We start from the raw sequence: 7,386 nt of genomic DNA, 5'->3' as shown, positions 1-7,386 counted from the left end.
AAGGAGAACCTTATCGGTTCATCAGCTAGCGAGTATTTTCGACAAACACACAGACAGTCAGAGAGACATTCTGAAACTTTTATTTAAGTCATGATTTTTTAGAGTATTTTATAAGGCACAAATTTTTTTCCCATATTCATTCCTAATTGTATTGATCAAATATATTTAATCATCCGACCTTATCTTTATGGTAGCAGATGCCAGCTACCCAATTGACCGAGAATTACGCTAGTTTAAAAAGTACATGGGTGAATAGCCGCAAAAAGTACTGCTTGTAAAACTTGAAATAATGTTGAGTTTTATTTTTTTTTACATTTTTATAAATAAAGTGCTTTAATAAAAACATTTGGAAAACTGGAGAAATCTCACATGTACAGAACATGTGCTGTACAAAATCGAACCCTGAATTAGCCTGTCATCAAAACAGCGCAGCTGCTATTAAGATAAGGTTTAATATTGGTGTTTTCAGTCTATTTCATAGTTTAAGCAATAGTTCAGGGATCTTAAGGGATAAGACAATGAATGGCATTTTAATGTACATCCCAAATATTGTTTTGAAAATAATTTCTTCTGTAGATTGAAATCATTGATTGTACGGTTTGTACCAACCAAACAAGATTTAATAAAATTACACAAAGTATTCAAGCCTACGGATGAGAAAACCTTTTGTACATGGTGTTTGAATATGTAAATTTTGTAACTGACATATGCCTAACCTTGCCTATTTAAGTTGTCATCCTTGTTTATTCATTCATTCAGCAGCTTTTAATTTTTTATTATGGTCATCAAAGTAACAATACAATGTAACCAAAATTAAATTAATGAAATTAGCAATTATAATAATCTTGTGGAATATATTAGCTGTATGTATGTATGTATGTATGTAAGATAAAAGATCTTTGTATACAAATTTTGGTAAAGTTATTTCAAGTATGGCTTTGAAAACGATTAATATCTACTGGCTTTTCTACAAATATTTAAATAAAAAAAATTAAAAGTCTCTCTGGGATAACCAAACTGGTTTAAATCTTATAACTTTTATTTTTATGTCCACGATGCGATAAATAACGATTCTCTTCTTAATCAATAATAATCATTATTATTAAAAATTTTAAGAGGAGATTTAGTTATTGTTAATTGTCCTATCCCTTTATATCAGTTTTTTCTAACTGCATAAAAATTTGTTAAGTTTATTATGTAAAAGATAGCTGCCAAAAATGATTATGCATTTTTTTCTTCATATTTTATGATTTTAATCTTAAAAAGCTTTGGGGTTCAAAAGTTGGGGCTTAATATTCTGATGATAATAAACCCCGAACCACTTCATTATGCAATCTACATTTTCCTGGATATTTTGTCTACGGTAGACCATAAGTGTACAGCTTTACAGTACATTGTTTCTATTTGTTAAAGCAACACGTATGATAAAAGAAAAAGTGCATGCCCTTGAAGAAAACTTATGTATTGAACTATGGTCCAATTTTTGTAGTCATAGCAGCCTCCAGCCAAGCAATATTAAAAAAGAAAAAAATTGCAATTTTAATTACTAAAATTCATAAAGTAAATAATGTAGTTTTTAGATAATGGTTATATTTCATGTCGAGAGGCTCCACTGGAGGCTGCTATGACTACAAAAAATGGTACATAGGTTAATAGACAAGTTGTTGTAATGGTCATGTACTTAGAAAACATTTAGCTCACCTTCACCACCAGTAAGAGCATCTTAAAGGCCATCATCCTCAAAATCAAGATTTTAAAATGGATTTTTTTAACACATCAAAAAACATTTTTGTATACTTTTCAGGGTAATTTTTATCTTTAACATGTATTTAGCTTCATCCAAAAGACTGGGGGTCAGCAGCTGTCCTCTAAAGTGATAAGGATAGAATTTCTTTTTTTCAATTATTTCTTATTTAGAAAAATCATTAAAATCTACCTTAAACTGTTTTTCATTATAATTAATGCATAAATCCGTTTAAATATTGCTATTTTATCAGAATCATTTTTTAAAATTGGAGAAAAGTGCAAAACAAACGTTTTCTCATTGATTTTCTTTTGATTTGCATAATGACGTGGATCGGTAAAAAATAAAAAAATATAGATTTTGATTGAAATATAAGCATTTTACTTTAAAAAGAATCTTTTTCTTTTATCATCCGTGTTGCTTTAACAAATAGAAACAATGTACTGTAAAGCTGTACACTTATGGACTATCGTAGACAAAATATCCAGGAAAATGTAGATTGCATCATAATGAAGTGGTTCGGGGTTTAATTATTTTAGGTTTTCTGTCTTTAAATTTATCTTTTAAGAATTCATATACTGGAAAGGTAGCTTAGTGTTGATTCTTAATAAGTTTGATATATTTCCGTAAAGGGTATGCTTGCCCCCAACGAGAAATTACCCCCTTTTAATTATTAGTCTTTTTAATTTGTTGGGTACCCAAATCATCCATTGTGGAAAAGCCAGGGAGGGAGGGGACATTTGGTTGTTTATTACACTATTCCAGGAAGTTTTATAATAACGCTTTCTTATTCGTTGGCTTAACAGCTTTTGTTACTTTCATTGGTTGATTCTTTTAATTTTAGAGTCCAAACGTTTCAACCGCCAACGGGAATCTACAGAAAGGGTAACCTTGTGTATCATCATTGGAGATATACAACAGTTTATCGGCCATTGTCTTATCCCTTTATATATCTGCCCTGCAGGGATTGCAATAACCATTTTGAAATGAATTACAAATTATTTTTATTTCAGGTAAATAGTCCTTCAGTGGCGCCACACTTATGACCATTGGCCTCTGGGGTCATGTACTAGGAGACCATACACCTGATGACCCTTGATCATTGACCGATGACCGTTCTCAGTTGACCGATTACCTCTGTGGCCATGTACTTGAAGAATACACCGGATGACCTTTGATCAATGACCAAAAACCGTTCACAGTTGACTGATGACCTCTAGGTACTTTGACCTTTGGAGCCATGTACTAAATAACATACATCTGATAACCGTAAATCACTGACCAGTGATCGTTCTAGGTTGACCGATAACCTCAAAGGAATGGCTGATAACTATTTGTTTATGATCGATTGATTGTATAAGAAAATAAACATCCCAACAAGTGATCCTTAAAAATGTAAGTGATAATGAAGAAAAGTGAGAATATAATGCTGAAAATTCTGTAAAATTACAAAACCAAGTTAAATTTAGAATTTTCTAGATGTTACAATTTGTTTCTAACCCCTTACGATTTATAAAAAATTTCGAATTTGTGATAATAATATTTAAAATATTTTACAGTTCAATAAATTGTATATCTAGCAATCTAGAGAAGAACAATTTTTGGTTTTACATGTTTTTATAAATTATGTATTATAAATCAAAATGTAAAAGTCTTGATCATCATTCACAATATTTATCAAAATTTTTAATCCTCAATTTTGTTCCAATGAAATAAAAATTTATAGTTTAATTGAAATTGCATTATCCGTTTAGTAGATTTATAACTTTTTTTTCTTAAATTCAATAAAATATCAAAAATAAATTTCTTTAAAAGAATATATGATTTAAAAAATATGTATGTATAGGGATGGAACAATGGATTTTAAATTCATTTTTTGCCACTTTTAAAGCTTGGGAACTAGAACAAATGCAACTTTTCTTATTTTTGCTAATTTTAAAGAAATTTGGCACTATAACAAATAGCACACGCCGCTAAAACGTTATTCTACAAGAAGACGAAGCTTACTGAAATAATCAACAAAAATACTAACAGACAATATGAAATAAACCAAAAAAAGGTTTCTTTTTTGCGTGCCCCTCTGGTTGAAATTAATGAGTTAGAATTCTAAAATGGAATTAATTGGCTATTCTCCATATCTATATCCCTGGATATGGGAGTGTGTCTGACTGATTATGACGTAACAAAAAAAATTAGCCAATGAGAGGCCGTTATTGACCAATGGTAAAATTTATAGTGGCCTCTCATTGGCTAATTTTTTTTGTTACGTCATAATCAGTCAGACACTATTACTGTGTTCCTCAATGATTTAAGTGCTGAATAAAAAATGAGAGAGAAATTTCATTTTTTTGTGATTAGTTTTTTATATGAATTGTTAAAATTTTTGAAAAGGAATTATTTTTAATGAAATGTAATGAATACTGATTTTGTTTTAACATTATAAATAGTAAATGCTTCTTAGATTAAGCCATTTTATTTTTTAAAGCAGGAATATTCTATAATAATGGTTATGTTAGATGAAATTTATAAGAATAAAAGACCAGGTTAATGTAAAAAAAAAGATGTGCATTGATTTTCGCATATTATAACATTTATAAAATACAAAAAATGACACAAAAGCAAATAATTGAGAATGAGATTTAATTAAAATTTATCTGCCATTTTTCTATCCCTAAATATTTGTTTAAATCAAACTTTTAGGATATTTCAGTAGGAACAAAAACAAAAGTAACAGAATGATTTTCTGCGATCTTGTTGACATTTACGGTAAAGATTTCTACAGGTCCAGAGAATGTTTATATATATTTTGGGGAGGGTAGTTCCCCCTCTCACCCAAAGAAAATAAAGTATAGAATAGAATCCAGGTAGAAGATTCTGCCTGGCTAGCCTGAAATAAAATTGGAACTTTTGAAAGCCCTAAATGGCTACAAGGCTTGTAGTAAAATCACATGATTTCAGATATTATCGAGAAATGATATGAAAAATAAATGCCTTTTTTAATAGTATACTAAAAGCCATACAGCCAATCGTCCAGCCATATTTGTCCTATTCACAATGGATTAAAACCTTATAGTATGAGCAAAACTTTAAACAAAAATTCATTTCAACATGAATTTAATAAAAAAATGACTTTAAAAATATTTGGTTAAGAAATAATGATCACGGCATTTGTATTAGGGTTGCGCGTGAATTTGTTTACAAAAAATCCTTAGCAGCTGATTTTTAATTCTTTCAAGGTCTGAGAGTAAAAGATGTTTATATCCAATTATATATTTTTAAGTATTTTAATTTCAATTATTATCATAAATTATTTTATTAATTGTTGAGTTCTACGCAAGTTACGTTTACATTTCGTAATCAAGTGATTACGCAAGTTGCGTCATAAAGTACATTGACAGTGGTGAAATGTAAACAATATTAGATAAACATAAATTTAATTTCTATGCAGTAGAGACATAAAGTTAGAGGAAAAATCTAATATTTTTCAATATATTTTCATTAAAAAGATTGTTTCAGTTTTGTCCCAACTTGACATGTGTACTATTCAAGTTTCATATTATGTTTTTATTGCGCAAGCGCAACTTTTCTTCAATATTCCCTAAAATATTTGAGGTTTTCATTTCTATTCCTCCTTATTCTATGCTCTCACCAGAGAAATAGAAACATAGCTACGATAAAGATTTCTTTAAATTTTTTGAACCTTAGATTTTTATCATTTGTTTGAAATTTGTTGTAGGATGTAATCTCTGATTTGTTTAGGTTAATTGTATGTGATTCTAGTTCGATGATTTTGTATTTAAATCAGGTCCATGAAGAATTGCGCCATCTTACGGTTAAATTTCGTACTTGTTTTGATATTGCTAAAAGTTTAAACTTTTTCCACAGTATATCTTCGAAATCGTTTAATATCCGCTGTATAAGAAATGGTTATCAGCCTAACTACTAAACCTACTAAACCTACTAAAAAATTATGTATAGCATCGTACTACAGACGGGACTAACAAAACTGATTTTAATACAGACAGACAAACATTCTGTTACTAATATACAAGAATTTTACAGTTTCTTTTAAAATCTTAAGATTTGTCACAACGGTGTATGGCGAATTAGACTATATTAGTATATCCGTCTGTCTTTCCCAGTATGAAAATGTTAAAATATTTAGGAACATAGATGTGTTTTCTGAAGTTATTAGTAAGCGAAATCTTAATACATGTCCCCCATGGTCTTTCCAGCGGACTAAGAAACCAATCACCATATGAGATTAAATGGACGTGTCTCTGTCTGTCTGTGTGTATCGAAGGATCTCGCTACTACCAGACCTTTACAGTGATTCCAGGGAAGGATTGTAACTATTTTGGGAGAGGGTATTTCCACCCTCCCAAGAAAAATCGAATCTTGAAAAATTTCCCTTGACAAGAAAAAGAATCTATTCTTGTAAAACTAAAATAGAAAGGGGATGTCGACTTATACTCCCCCCTCCCCCACTCCACACTTCCCTCAAGTGCCCCTAGAGACCTCTAGGGACATAGTCGTAAGTATAAAAAATCAAAAATCCATATCCCTTTCCGTGGTACAATCACAGGTTGGTTTAATCAAGTAATCAAATTAAACTTCGACACATTCTTATACATGGGGAATACTAAGTATGCCACCAGATAGATATGTAGATACAAACATTCTTATCATATAGTAACAGGATCTCTAACTGTCTGTACCTAAGGATCTTGATAAAAACTGATAGGGTTCTCCTTTACAATGTAGCTTCTCATATGAACGTTCGGTACAAACAAAGTGACAGACAGACAGACAGACGGATATATATCATGTTACTTTTCCCATATAAGACGGTTTAATCCCAGACAATTAAAATACCAAAAATTGCTCAAAAAATTTAACAAGAAAGATAAAATCCATAAAAACAAAGCCTACTTTTAACATCGGATTTAAGCTTAATTTTGTTACAAATAAGATTATTAGTAAGGATTATGTTTGATTGTCTGTTAAGATCTCTCTAGCCACTGAACCGATTACGATTCAACCAAATTACTGAATAAAAGTTTAGTGACGTCATATAGAGGAGCTTCGCTTCATAAATGCGCAATCGCTACTAAATGGTTGACGAAAAGGTATTTATATTCCTTAATAATAAGTGATATACCCCCCCCCCCCCCCACTACTATAAGAGTGTTTATGTAGAACGACGAATTTATATTTGAGAAAAAAAGCAAACTAAAACATAAAATCTTTTCACGAAATTACCTCCCTGCAGAGATTTTAGGAGAAAAGACAATGCTCGATACAATGATGTACATTGTACATCCCCAATTATTGTAAACAAATAACCCCTCTTGAAAATTAGGATTAAGATCATTGAAAGAAAAGTTTGGAAACTGCTACTTAGTATCAATCAATATCAAAGTATTCAAGCCAACAAATTGCACAGCTAGAACAAACACCACCACCCATATAAAATAGGATTAATAAGATTTATTACAGCACAATGTGGTTTTTTAAAATTTGCAAATAATACAAAATTATTATAATCCTATTAGAAAATAAATCAGGAAAAATCGTATCATTAAAAAAGTTAAAATATTTATGTGATAATCCTTCTAAAAAAGTATTACGGTATCTGTCGG

The sequence above is a fragment of the Acartia tonsa genome, chromosome 11 (assembly GCF_053477335.1).
Source record: "Acartia tonsa isolate MP-2025a chromosome 11, ASM5347733v1, whole genome shotgun sequence".
NCBI classification, from domain to species: Eukaryota; Metazoa; Arthropoda; class Copepoda; order Calanoida; family Acartiidae; genus Acartia; species Acartia tonsa.
The sequence above is the reverse complement of the archived record's forward strand: the minus strand, read 5'-3'. Positions refer to the sequence as shown.